Source organism: Phaethon lepturus, unplaced genomic scaffold (genome assembly GCF_000687285.1).
Source record: "Phaethon lepturus isolate BGI_N335 unplaced genomic scaffold, ASM68728v1 scaffold32814, whole genome shotgun sequence".
NCBI classification, from domain to species: Eukaryota; Metazoa; Chordata; class Aves; order Phaethontiformes; family Phaethontidae; genus Phaethon; species Phaethon lepturus.
The window spans coordinates 1-14,077 of NW_010533074.1; the positions used below are offsets into that span (position 1 = coordinate 1).

Genomic DNA, 14,077 nt, shown 5'->3' on the forward strand with positions numbered 1-14,077 from the left:
CAATTTCCTACTTCTAGTTTTCTTTTTTTTTATTAGAATGCTTGTCCTAGTGTTTGATAAATATTCAGGATGTTTTCTTGAAGCCACCTGCATAAGCTAAACTAAAGCCTTGAACCATAAAAATGAAGTCAGGCTTGTGGCCATTAGTCAATGTGCGTAAAAGAAATATGCCACAGGGGTTCTGGCTTGACATTTACAAGTATTTGTACCATCAAATGCAACCACCAGAGAAAATGTTGTGGGTTTTTTTGATGTATGTGTTTCAGACCAATTTAGACATCATTTCAGCAAGTGCAGTTCCACTGACAATGTGCTGCAGTATTTAAAAAAAAAGAGGGGGGAGGAGAAAAGTAGCAAAAACTAGAAACAGAACAAGAAAAAAATGATAGTGAATTAGTGTGGTTTTCAGATGTATATTCTTAATAAAATTTTACTGCTAAATATGAAAGACTTAATTTTTCCTAATAGATTTTGATGTACTACTGTAGCATGGTACAGCAACAAAATTAATGGATTTTAATATTGTAAGATTCGTGGCATGAATTAATGACATCTGAAAGTAATCGTTGTTGGAGAATACTTAAGGGTTTACTTTTTACGTATTCAGTGACAAATACATTTACTGAAGTAAAAAGAAACGGCATAAAACTAAGACCTTGTATATTTAAAAACAAAACAAACCAAATAAACCACCAAAACAATGACTAAACCCCAAAAACTTCAGTATATGGCTAGGTGAGATGCTTGTTGTCATGTGGAATAAAAATGTAAATATATCAAGGTGCCTATCCTGGTGTTTAAAGAGTTGTAGGCATTAATTTAGCAACATGACAAGTTTGACAAGTGCAAAGTGCTTTGAATGTCTTGCTGAATCAGGGCTCATATGTAAAGTGAATATGCTGTCAGTTTTCCTATTTTTCTGTAGTCTTGAACTTTTCAAATTGTTTTCTATTTGAAATAGTGAAACTCCACCAAACACAATTCAATGTCATCTCAAAGGATTATCTCATCATAAATAAGAGAGGACAGTCATTGTAATTTGTGTAGAAATGCAAATAAAACCTGTACAGACTCTCTTTACTACTTTTTATAATTATTAATGTAGGGGTGTGAAATTAAAACAGATTATGGACCTTTACTGCACACGCTGGCTGAGTTTGGATGGCTCCTGACCTGTGTCCTGCCTACACCTATTGTACGACACGACAGGTACCCAAACAATAAATTACAGCTTTTTTTGGTGTGTAAATCTCTGAGAATTATCTAGTGATTACTGGTGTACTTAAATGTAAAAGGAAGAAAAAATGCTAATAATATTAACTGCATATAAAACTTGATGTAAGTAGCATTATGGTGGAATGTTTTTTTTTACCACACTCTTAGGCTGCTGACTTCAGTGAGTTTCAAACTAGACCAATAATCCTAAACTTAAAATATATTGTTTAGAGCTAAACATTAAAGATTTTATTTAGGAAACTGTTTCTTATCACATACCTGGTCCTCAGCAATCGGGCAGTAATGGGGTTACTCATATGCTTCAAGTTTAAACAAATGTTGAAATGTTTCGCTAATTTAGGACCTTGGTTGAGACTATGTAAGAAGTCATGCTGTCACAAGACAGTCATGCAGTGTTTATTGCAAATTAGGGAGGAGAATGTGCTAATCCAGCAAGTTATTAGGCTGTTTCTCTTCAATGTAGACGTTATGTTTCACCTCAACTATAGTACCAAACTACTGAATTTCAGTTCTCTTACTCTGATATTTATTTAGATGACTGAAGGGGATCTATATATCTAGGACGAGCTAAATAGTAGACCTGGATCCCCTATACAGTTCCAGATTTTCTTCTTTTTTTTTAACCAAAAAAGTACTGTCATTTTCTTCATGGCGTTAAGCTAAAAGAGGCAAATGAAACAATGGATTAAGTATACACCTGCTCTTCTTTTTTTCCAAATTCTCCTCTCATTAGATTAAGATTGCCAAGGTTTGAAAACAAACAAATGTACCGAGACGTGGCTTAGGGCTCATTAAGGACAATGGAAAGAGAAACAGTAATCTTTGGAACCAGACCTCACTATATTAAATCAAGACAGCATGAAAAGTTCTAAGAGAACCATTCCAGGAAAGTGGAATTTTAGTCAAATGATTTGACATAATTAAATCCACTCACCCATATGAGAAGGAGTTTTTTCTGTCCAGGACATAGGTGTTGGGGTGTTTTTTAGCTGTGGGGTTTTTTTTTAAGTTTTTTAATTGACAGGTTAAATGGAAAAACAGAAGAAATTATGGCAAAACTATGTAATATCTTCCACTGTTTTGTTTAGGGATCTCTATATGTTTTGTTTTCTTCTGAACTGAACTTGTAAGGCTACCAGCCCATAGAAGAAGCAGTTTTCAGAATATGAAACAAAAAGGTTATCCTTCATTTCTTCAAACAAAATACTGTTGTCTAAACGCATTAGCTTTGAACATGGCAACTTGTAAGGGTATGTGAACCACTGAGCCTGGTTTTCATAAACAGCTGAAATTTTTGGCCAAATCTTAGAGCTTGAGAGTAATCCTTCAGGATCCAGACCTAATTCTTGAAGGACATGAGTGGACAATGGGAGAGAAAGATTTTAGTAGGCATGGTGTGCTGTGGGTCATACGATGAGAGAGAGGTTTTAACCTCAAACTTCTTCTGTCCCATGAGCAGTGTAACTGTGCCTGTTACAAACCATCCCTGTAGGGTTTGGACAGTAGGGACAAAATTGTCCTGAGCAGCTGCTGGTCAAATGCTCTGTGAGTATCAGTCTCTGCTTGCAGGGGGCAAAATAATGCTCTTTTGTATCCTGTAGATTGCAGAGCAAAGGCAGGGCCACTTAAAGGAAGCTAAGTGCTATAAGGAGAAGAAAAAAAAAAAAATAGGAAAAAGTGCTGGAAGAAGTGTTAACAGATTCATTAGACTGGACCTGCTCCTTGAATTAGTAAGAAAGTAATATACCACCAAGATATTTAAGTTGTGTTAGATGTCTGAAGTAATGTTGCTTCTCATGTGAAACGACTAGTCCATTAATCATGCAAAAGGGGTTGTACCCTGGCGAAATCTGAAGTTGGCTTAATTTTTTTATCAATGCTAGAATAATGCAAACTAATGAAAAGCATTTGTTTTCTGGCCTAAATAGTTGGGTGGGTGTCTGCATGAATTGTCTAATACTTGTTGTCCTAGTGAAGCTTGTTGAGATACTTTTGGAAGAAATAGGATAAACCACATTTTGTGTGCATGTAGTGTATCTAATACACAGCTATTCAATTTTCCTTAAAAAAAAGGGGTGGGGGGGGAAATCCCACGAACAACAATTCCTAATTAGGAATCAAGAATTCTTAAGGGTCCAAAAAAGAATGTTTTTCGATACTGATAGGCTAAGTAGTGATTGATAAATACTATTTTTAGGCATTGATGTTGATATTTAAAGAGGAGAAGAAATTCCTGGATTGTTACTATGTGTCCGGTATGAAAGATGCCATTACTGTGGTGGTGGATTATCCTAGGAATGCAAGTTAAATGTCTCAATAAAGAAGGACACTTTATGCTGCTGAACAGCTGGGCTTTTCCCAGGCTTGGAACTCTGACCTCAGAACCCAGCCTGAATATTAACTGGCTTCAGAAACACTGTAAAAAACAAATGAGCAACATTTTGGGATGATCTGGAAAATTCATGTCTCTGTATTTTATTTTTTTAAAAGTAGTTTGTACAAAGTTTATAATAAAGAAAATTCTATTTAAGAATAAAATGTTAGCAGGGCAGCCTGCTCCCCATTTTTAGTCACTGTAATATTTTTGCTCTATTCTTGATCTTCCTCTTATCGGAATTTATAGCAAAACTTTCCTTCATCTTGCATTTCTGATCTGTTCCTGGCCATTATGCCCACTGCTTGTCTGCAGATGAAGAGTGTGATCAACAGGCTCTGAGGTGTGATGGGATTGTCATGCACTGATGTGTTCCTTTTTTGGTTTTGACAGGGTAGGGTTTGAAACAGTTTAAAAAAACACCAGGCTGTCATGCCTGTTCCTCTGTGGTTTTGTTGCTGTTGCAAGTTTTTCTTTTTTATAGGTGTTCCTCTCCATAAAATAAATGTCCTGTTGCATGCTGTGCCACATGATAGCTGAATGTATTGGATCACTGCTCCTTCCAGGCAGGGGCAGCACTCTGTACACTTATTTAGTCCTTTAACTCCTACCATAAGGGCTAAGTAATGTTGGATGCAGGAAGCATTTGTTTGAGAAATGTTATCTTTGCTGTTACAAGTAGAGGGATGGTAGCTGTCATATTCTTGAAACATGCGGAGTTGCTTTTTTTGTGTAATGTTGTTGGAAAAATAAGCACTATGGGCTTTTGGGGTTTTTTTTGGTCAGCACACTGTAAAACCCACAGAAAGTCCCATCGCCTGTCAGTCATTCTCTTTGTCTCAGGGATATGAGAAAACAGAGCAGGAAGAATCAAGTGCATATGATACAATGGTAGTTGTATCCATCCATATTTTGGGTATTTAAATTTTGTCAGCAGTCAAAGAATTTTTTGATCAAAAAAGCAGACCAAAAAAAGAATATAAAACAGACCTATAATAATATTAGTGAACTAAAGAGCCTCCTGCATTATATACAACTCTTACTTATAGGTAAATACCTTTAGGACAAGAATTTGACAGTAATTATGCCAAGTTCAGAAGCTATACAGGAAGAATAAAATTTATAGTCTTTTTTAGGACTTAAATTGGGGGGGGGAGGATCATTAGAAGATACTTTACTGGTAACTTAGTGATACTGTAGTTACTAATATGGTATTATCATGACTTTGTAGAATTTCACACATGTTGGAAATAGTTCTAATTTTAGACTACAAAGGTTTTTAAATGTTTCATTAAATAGATTCTTTAAGCCAGCAGACTTATATCCCAAGCTGGTGACTCTCTTGTAACTGAAAGTCTAGATGCAGTACAATTCTACAGGAGTGCAAACCTTCATTTTGAGAAAAGCAAAAAGAACTGAATGAGTAAAAAAATTTTATGACCTTGCTCCTTTTGTTCATTTTTCAGGAAACTTTGTCTAACTTTAAGTGCTTTGTGTAGAAAATGTCCATGCATAAATAAAATAGACCTGTAAAAATCAGAGCCATTGGCAGCAGTAGTTAGCTTCTAGCTTGATGATTGTTTTGAGGGACTTTTTAAATACATACATATAATAAGAGGACAAATTTATTCCCCATACAGCATAAACAGACAAGCAAATTGCTGGTGTTTTAACAAAAGAGTCTCTGTTGCTCTCATCCCTCTTGAAAGAAGAGACAGAAAAAAGGCTTCAGCAGCCTTACTCTGTCTGCAGTGACCTTTATTTCCCCTCACTGATTACTGTAGTCCCTGAAAGTGGGCAACACAGGCTGTCTATGAGCACCAGAAAGCAGGCAGGCAAATACAGTGCAAAAACACCGACTTTGTGGTTATTAATTTATCATGACAAACTACTTAATCTGAGTTTTAAAAATGCCCTGACTTATGAGGCAAAGAGGGGGCATGGAAATGTGAGAGAAGCTATGGAGTGGCTTGCTCTAAGCACTTTTTCTCATTTAAATTCTGTGGAAATTCCACTGTCATTGAGTTTTTTGTGAATTAAGCTCATAGCTGCTTTGTCGTGTGCAGCATTTTAATAAGGTCAGACTTAGAAAATTGCTAATTTACTTATTGTCTACTCACCATCGTGTCCTTTCTCTTTCTAGTAGAATTTGTACAAGCTGTAGCTTAATGTTTGGGGTTTGTTTTTTTCTCTGAAGGAATGCAGACACTGTTACAAAATAAGATGTAGGCTCTTCTCCATGCCAGGGACTGTGCTCGGCCCTCTCTTCTAGAAGAGAGATTTTTCCAACTGATAATATCAAAACAGACATAACTGAGGCAGGGAGAGATGCCTAGCCAAGTGGAATAAGGTTGCTGGATTGCTGTTTTCCTTGTCATGACATAAAATTGTAACACTTTCTTTTAATGAAAATAGGTAGGTAGGGACTCTCAGGAAACCTTGTTGGAAGGAAACTGAGTTCATTCTCCTGCCTGCTTGTTTTCCCCACAAGCTGGAGCTGAAGATGGTTCTCTGTCCTCATCCAAGGAAGATGTGCAAAGATGTGCCATGACCTAAGTTCAGATGGACTGAAAGGAAGATTGTGAGGGGCCAAACACTGTCACAAAACCACTGACTACTGATTAGATGTAGCTCAGTACACTGGGGATAGTGTCTTTAGTGTTCTTCCTCAGAGCTTACTTTCAGAAGCTGTACTGGGGCAGGCTGTTAACAAGCTCTTCCTGATCTCATAGGAACTATTTTAATCCCTGATTTTTCTTGGAGCAAGTCCCTCATGTTAAATGAACTCTATCAGTCCTAGCCCTGGTGTGAAACATGAACCAGTTATCTGAAGATAAGATTGTGACATACCCATACTGAAGTACAAGCTTACGTTATTTTAGTGTTTTTTTCCATAATGTTATGTCTAATAATACTGTTTTATGATTGATAAAATAGGTAGAAGGATAGACACTACAAATTAACTCACTTATGTCTGTCTTGTGTTTCTATTTTGCCACTTTTCTTTAGTACACTCTTACATCTGTAGTCACTCTTCTGCCAAAGTGTTTCGGTGTCTTTTCTTTGTATGCATAAAAATCTCATTGAATAGCGCCCAGAAGTAGGAGTTTGGGGTAGAAGAAGAGTTTATCAAAATGTAGTATCTGATATTTAGAAGAGCACGGGAATTTTGAAAACCTTCCAATCCTAGAGATCTAGTCTCAAAATTCTTGCACTTCTTCAGTGCCACAGAGTTGTGCTTTGTAATACACAAGCAATCAAATGTGCTGACCTGTATTTCTGATGGAAAGGTAATGAAAATAAGTACATTCTCTTGAAGTTTTTATGTACCACAGTACTATAAGTGTGTAACACTTTTGAAACATCATATCCGTAACATCTGATCTGGTTTTGAGGGACAACTTTACCTTTTCACATTTATTTTTCTAAAAGTGTTTCCTTTCGAAAAAAAATCAACAGTGCTGCTTTGAATTGTATCTACCACAACAGTATCAACATTTGTAAAAGTTTCAGGACTAAAAACTGAAGTTCCTCTTTTTTCTATTTTATTTATCTTACTACTATGTTCTCTTGTCCTTCCTATGCATGTACCTCCCATGTACAAAACAGCCAGTGTCACTTAATCTCATTGTACGTGTAGAGCTTATAAAAACTGAACTGACTGCTTTTATTCGTAGGTGGTGAGACAGCAAGCTTTTCCTGCTGTGTCAGATGTTATATTACAGGAAAAAGGAAGACACCTTTTAGTTAGCAGTAAATAGTGTTACTTCCCAAGTTTCATACCACAGAGTGTTGAGATATTTGTTGAAGCTGTGGATATATTGAGATTGGGCCTATTTGTTTTGGCGTTAATAGGTGGGAATACGTTACTGTGGTGACAACGAAGATTAGATGAAAGAAATACTCTTTGAGGTTTACTTCAGGCATAAAGGTGCAGACTTTGATTAAAAGTAGAAGCTCTGGTACTTAAACTTTCAAGACCAGACATGTTTAGTAACTCTAATCATAGTAATACAAATTTTTATTGTATACCTGTTTTCATGTGCGACACCCCAAACCAGCTCTAGGCTTCTATTTTTTTTCAAAGTGTCATTACAGAAATGTTTAGGAATTAATAAACTAGTTAATGCTTGGTAGTCTGTCCTCTTCTTAGTCATGGACTTACATATAGATACGACTTAGAGTTCACTCTGAAAGGTATGAACATGTTACAGTGACTATTATTGCCTTTAAAATATTGAAAAGGTTTTCTTTAAATTTTAGTGAAGGGAATCTGGCCACAAAGCAAGTTGTTTTTCTTCAGAGACCCGTTTTGTGGAATTCTGCTGTCCAGACACCAGAGGTGAGTAACATGCTTATGGTATTAATATAAACAAATTAATATTTCACATAATGGCTAGGTACAGAAACAAATTAAACTTTAAAATAAACTTTAAAATTAATGGGGGGGAAAAGTGACAGAAGAGGGTCTCACTTGAGACAAGTTCAAGTTTGTGGAGGCTTTTGCAGCTGAACTCGTATGTTGTTTTTTTTTTTTCTTAGCCGTATACCTCTTAAATTAAACCATAGAGAAAAGTATAAGCATGCTAAAACCCTGTTTTGTGCTAGGAAATTGTTTTGTCTCAGGTGGATGAGGTTGGCTATGCTGTAAGTATTCCTTTAGAAGTCTTCAGGAAGTCTTAAATGTTCTGATTCAAATCCTGGATCTGTTGCACATGAAAAAGAAAAGATTTTATTTCAACCTCCAAAATATCTACTTTCCTACTTGTAGAAGAATACAAGTGTCAAGCTGTGCTAAGGGATACTGTAATCTGGAGGTTAAGAGGGGTGAAGGGGTGTTAGCTGTTGCTGCATGAAAATGTGTGACAGAAATAGAGGATTTAAAATTCCTGCAGCTGGAGTTGTCCCTTTTGAGTGAGGCTCCCACGATAGTGGTTGTATAAAAGTGCTTTGAGGATTAAGGAACTGGCAGTTGCTGCATTCTGCTCAGAGTCAAGGTCACAATTATTGCACTGGTATAGGGCTATAGTAAATCCTGTGGCCAGAGAAGGGTGAGCTGGTGTCCTTTTCTCTCCCAAGTCTTTCAATATCCTGTAATGCATTTTTAGCTTTTATTTCTGTTGTTCAATGGCCATTCAACCTCTTTCTAATTAACATGGATTTCCTGTGATAGTTTTAAGCAGCTATGAAAACTATGGATGTTTTCACTCACGTCCAGAGAAGTAACTTTACGAACTCTGTCATTCATGGTAGTATATACTACTATAAGGCAGTAACACCTTGTCTCTTATTTTTCCATCTGTATAAATAGTTCCATGAGTCTCTAAACTACTTGCATTCATATTTGATCTTTCTCTGTCCTTTTTACCTTCTATCCAGACTGTTACCATCACCTGTATTTTCTTCTGCTTAGTGTTTCTAAAACATATTCTCCCTTTTTTTGTCCTTCTCCAGGCTTTTGCTTATCTCCAGCCTAACTTCCTTCTCACTGTGTGCCCTGATAATTACTACTTCCATGCCTGGAAGAACTGCATTCAATATGGACAATTGACATCTGTATTATTTTTCATCTCTACTGCAATCTCAATTCCCAGCTAGTTCTTGTACACTATCCATAATTTATTTCCTCATTTACAAAATTTTAGCTCCTTGTTTTTTCTCTTCAGTGTTTTGTGTAGTCTCGCTTGCTAATGTCTTAAGCTCCTCTTCCGTTCATAGTGTCTAAATACTGCCGGTTCCTCATACATTTTTTTTCCTTCAGTTTCCCCCTGTGTACCATGCATCTTCAGCTTTTAGCTTTCAAAGCTTCTGACCCCTGCTGTCATTCATGACTTTGTAATCTTTACATTCTTCCCTAATACATTTCTCAAAGTATGTTTTGGAACATCCTTTTTATATCAATTGTAAACATACAAAACCATACTGTTATGTCAGTTGTTATCAAATAGTCACACTTTTCCTGTTGTTTTCCCACTTTTTTTAATACTCTGTATAACAAGGGCATGGACTCCTAAAAGGAACGCTCTTTCCTTGGTAAGGCACATTATTTCTAGCTATATAATCATCCCTTAAAAGGCAGCATAACTGCATGACACAAGTTAGAAGGGATAAGACTGGATTCTGCCAAGAGGTAGAATACAAAGCAGTTCTGTAAAAGCATGCAGTCTGAGGAACTGATGAATCTTTGAGACGTGGTTTAAATTAAAAGTAAGAAGCATTATGCTCAGTTTAAATTGTTACCCGATGGTGAGGTGAATGACCTTTACTTCTTTGTTTTAGACAACAAGAATAGTAGTGTGTTTTGTAGTCATTGTTCTACCTTATTGTAGTGGGAAACCTTTGACTTGAGCACTAACATGCTGGAAGTAAACAAGAAATAGCTCATTTGTACCCGTTTACATCAGGGTTACTGTGTTTAAAATCTGAGCACACTTACTATCTAAACGTGCTCCTTAAGTACCAGTAAACGTTTTACTTCACCACCAGGAAATTTCAGTATGCTGAGGTCATTTTAGCATGGAATAAATAGGTAGTTCAGGTTGAAGCTGAAATGTTTAGCAGAGTAATATTTTTCCTTCTGTCTTTCCAATTATGTTGTTTTTCCCCTAAATTTTAATCTTTTTACTTCATTGCATTTTTTTACAAAAATGTCTGAATTGGCAAGCAGCATATTACCTTTATGACAATTTAAATTCACAGATTTGGTAGCAGTACCTAACTGGTACAGAATGTCCTGTGAGCTTTGCATTGAGTAGCTAGATCTCGGGTGCAAAGCAAGCTACTGACATTTTAACTTGTGCTCTAGAAATTTTAATAAATACATGTATCTAAAATGTCCCCTGGACATTGACAACAGAGCTGTACAATTTTATCAAACCCTTGCAAACTTTATGGTAAAAACATTTAATTACGGTGATTCTGTATTGTTGGGCATGACATCTTCATTTTTGTTTGTACTGTATCTGTTTTCATTGATGTTCAAATTACATTAAAGCTGTTCCAAAAATTTTCATGTCTGCAACTTAGGACATTTTTGAAACACAAAAATACTTAAAATATCTAAAGTCTTTTAAGTTAAAAAAAATGCATCACACTATGTCTGTTTAAGCATAACCTTAGCACTTGGCTACCTGGAAGAATGGTACGTATGAGAGAGTCAAAATAGGAAATCAACAAGGCTCTTTCATTAACCGAATCTTAATAAGAAAGCAGCCTCATACAGACCTTCTCAAACACTTCACTATCAAGCCCTCAGAGCCCAGTCAGATCCCTTTCCAACTTTCCACAGCGCAGCGGCGTCTGGCCGTGGCAGGAGCTTTGCCTCGCAGGCAAGTCCGGCTGTTGCACCTCTGTGACTTGCGTTCTGGAGAATGGCAACACAGGGTATGGGTTGCTTTCTGTACTTGGGATTCTTCTTTTTTTAATTGTCGGGTTGAAGTTAGCATTGCCATTTCTAAAGGAAGTTTTGCCTCAGTAAGAATTGAGGGGAAAAACCCCTATTACCTGGTCTTATTCCCACAGGGTCTCTTTTCTGAGGAGAATTTTATTCTGAGGTATATTTTATGTCCTCACAGCTCATCTCTCTGCCTTCTTGTTTATTCATGGGATAGTGCATTATGATTTGGCTTACGATTTACGTAGTGGTTCAAAGGCCTCTTGGATTAGAAGAGCTGTACTGTCTCAGTGGGCTCTTCGTTTATGAGATACCATTTGCTTTTCTAAGAAAATAGTTCATAGGCGGAGATCCAAGATTGAACCACACAGTGCTTGAGGGTTTTCTGTTGTTTTCCTTTATTTCCTTTAAGCAGACTTTTCCATCCTCTTACCATGGCATCCAAGCAAAGCTTATTTCCGTGTGTTTCTCCTGAGGTGACACTGTTTCCCCTTAGCCTGGTTTCCCAATGTCTCCTGTAACAGCTTCCCTAAAGGCATTTCCTTTAGCCACAAGGGCCTTTGTTTTTACTGTTTCAAAAGGGTTTGAGAAAAAACTTAGCGATGTATAGAAGTGGGGCACAGACCTTGCCAGGGCATGGCATAAACAATTGTGGGGTGGTTTTGTTTTTAAAGCTTAGTATTTGTGCAAATCCCCCTGCAGGAGGGCTGGTGTCCTTTACCCACTGACACGCAGCTCTGTGCTGAGGCTGGATTCCTTCTTACCTAGATGACCTCCTTCTGTGGGCAGGGCTGTGTCCCCTGGCAGAGCATCTCCTGGTTTAGTGGTGCTTGTGCTGAGAGCAAGGTTCCAGGCAGACAGCCAGGGCACTCCTGCCTTCCTGCCTGTGCTCTTCTGTTGTGGCTCCAGGTGCTGATATTGCCTCTGGATGTGCATCATCATCAAAGATCTGACTACCTCAGGTAGCTGCTGATGCTAAAATGAAATAAACTTTTTATTTATTTGTAATGCCTCAGAGGGACCTTTAGCACAATCCGATAGGTCTATTGATGGCATAAATCACAATCTGTGTATTTTTCTTTGGCAGCCACCATTTCAACTAGAATCATGTCAGGAGATCCCAGTACTAATGTCAGACTGTATTTATACTGAGTTCTTGCTGCACAAGGTCTCTCTAGACTCCCTCTCAAACGGCTGTACAGGACAGCCACTGACTTCTATCTGCATAGATCCACCATGTGGATTGAATGCAATTCTCAAGAAATTTGCTGTTATCGGAGGCGGCCTCTGAAGGTCTTTATGGGCAGAACTGGAAAGATAGGAAAGCATAGCAGTCTCACCATGAGATGGATCAGTGGGAAGTCTTCAGCCCTATGAAATGGTCAGATCATGATCTTAAAGAGTTCAATGTGAATAAAACTCCATTGACATCTTTATCAAAGATTGCACTCTTGTTGAAGCTTCTGGACAGAACTGTGGGGAAGTGATTAACATCCACTGACTTTCGGAACAGCTTGCAGGTGAGGGCACTAGCCAGACATTGTACATGGTGGCATGTAGATAATGCTAGTGAAGGAGGGTGAGTGTCTGCCTGCAGTGGTAGCTGGAGATGGGGGAGCTGTCAGCTACGTGCCTGCTGCTGCCCAGCCCTCCCACCCCTCCGGACAGGAGGGACCTCTGCAGCTGAGGGGAGGCTGGCAGCAGGAGCTGTGCCACCCTCAAGCATTCATCCCTGCAGAGCAGAAGAAAGCGCAAGCACCCACATGTGCCGTATGGCAGAAAGCGTCGGTCAGGGTACATTAGATGTGTACACTGGGCACAGAAATCATGCTTTCTTCAAACAGCTGATTTTAGCGTGGGTTAAGACTTGTAAATAATTTCAGATCTGCCAAGTACTATGTAAGAACTGAGCATTGTTGAAGTACTTTTTCTTTGCATTCATTTGTGATTACTTGAATCTCTGCTACATCTTGTGTCTTCTTTTTCTCTCTTGAAATTTATTTACAGAAACCAAAAATGTATCTGTCGGATTTTTTCTTCAGAAGAGTTCGTAGTTTAAACTGGAGTGTTAAATGCTGCCTTAATGTTAAAATGCAGCTCACATTAAATCCGTGCATGACTCATTGCAAAGTGTTTGGCTTCCTGCCTCCTCAAATAAGCTAACATTTAAACATTCTCTTGTATTTCAGAGGAAATCCTTAAGGCAAGTTATTGGGGAGGAAAAAGGCAAAGTCTCTAGCAGAAGTATCGGATTAGACACAGCTACTTCTTGCCCTGTAGAAATTGGACAACCACCTGATGAGTTTCACCTATCTCCTTCTAAACAATGTTGGATCAAGGAGGGATCTTCCCAGTATGGAGGCTTGCCAGGATTCAGTAGCAGTGATGGAGTATTAAGAGAACTGGATGACGGACAATTTGATCAGGAAGATGGAGTCACTCAGGTCACATGTATGTGATAAAGTAAGTAACAGCATCAGATGGACGTGTACATAATTCACAAAAATGTTTTAAAAAGGGGAAAAAAAAAATCATACTACTTTAAATGTATTGGTATAATCCTATGAGTTTTCCCAGACTCCTTTTGTATTTTTGTGTGTTTCTTTGTTGTGTTAATCCTACTGTAGTAATAATACTACTGCAAAATAATTTGGTTTTCTGTCTCTTTACTAGCATAACTACATGACAGCGTGCTCTGCTAACTTTTGACAAGCAAGGAAGCAAACACTGCAAAACAGTGACAGTTTGAATTGTGTAAGAGAAAGGAATGAGGATGTTTAGTATTTCCCACAAGCTGGAGGAGTGCTTTCTGTTTGGGTTTGTTTTTTGGTGGTGGGGTTGTTTTTTTTTTTTTTTGATAGTGCTGTAAATATTGGGGGGGAGGGGGGGAGGAGAAATGAACTGTCTAGCTGTTGTTCCTTTTAATGTAATTTTCACTTTACTTGCCTTGCATAAATTCAAAAGCCTGGAGACATGTCAGTCTTACACTAGAGTGTTAGTAATTTAAGCTATGTTCAGACTTGGTATGTACAGAAAACCTCTGGAGTCTGTGGGCAGACACTTGCTTCTGTAAT

At 37.8% G+C, this 14,077-nt stretch overlaps 1 long non-coding RNA gene across 1 annotated transcript; it reads left to right on the forward strand.

Moving 5' to 3' along the window:
* The first annotated feature begins 1,109 nt into the window (after positions 1 to 1,109).
* LOC104619261 lies at positions 1,110 to 13,649 on the forward strand. The gene is made up of 3 exons (XR_738017.1): positions 1,110 to 1,209; positions 7,874 to 7,952; positions 13,193 to 13,649. It is a non-coding gene; the product is annotated as an uncharacterized LOC104619261 (long non-coding RNA).
* Positions 13,650 to 14,077: the final 428 nt, after the last annotated feature.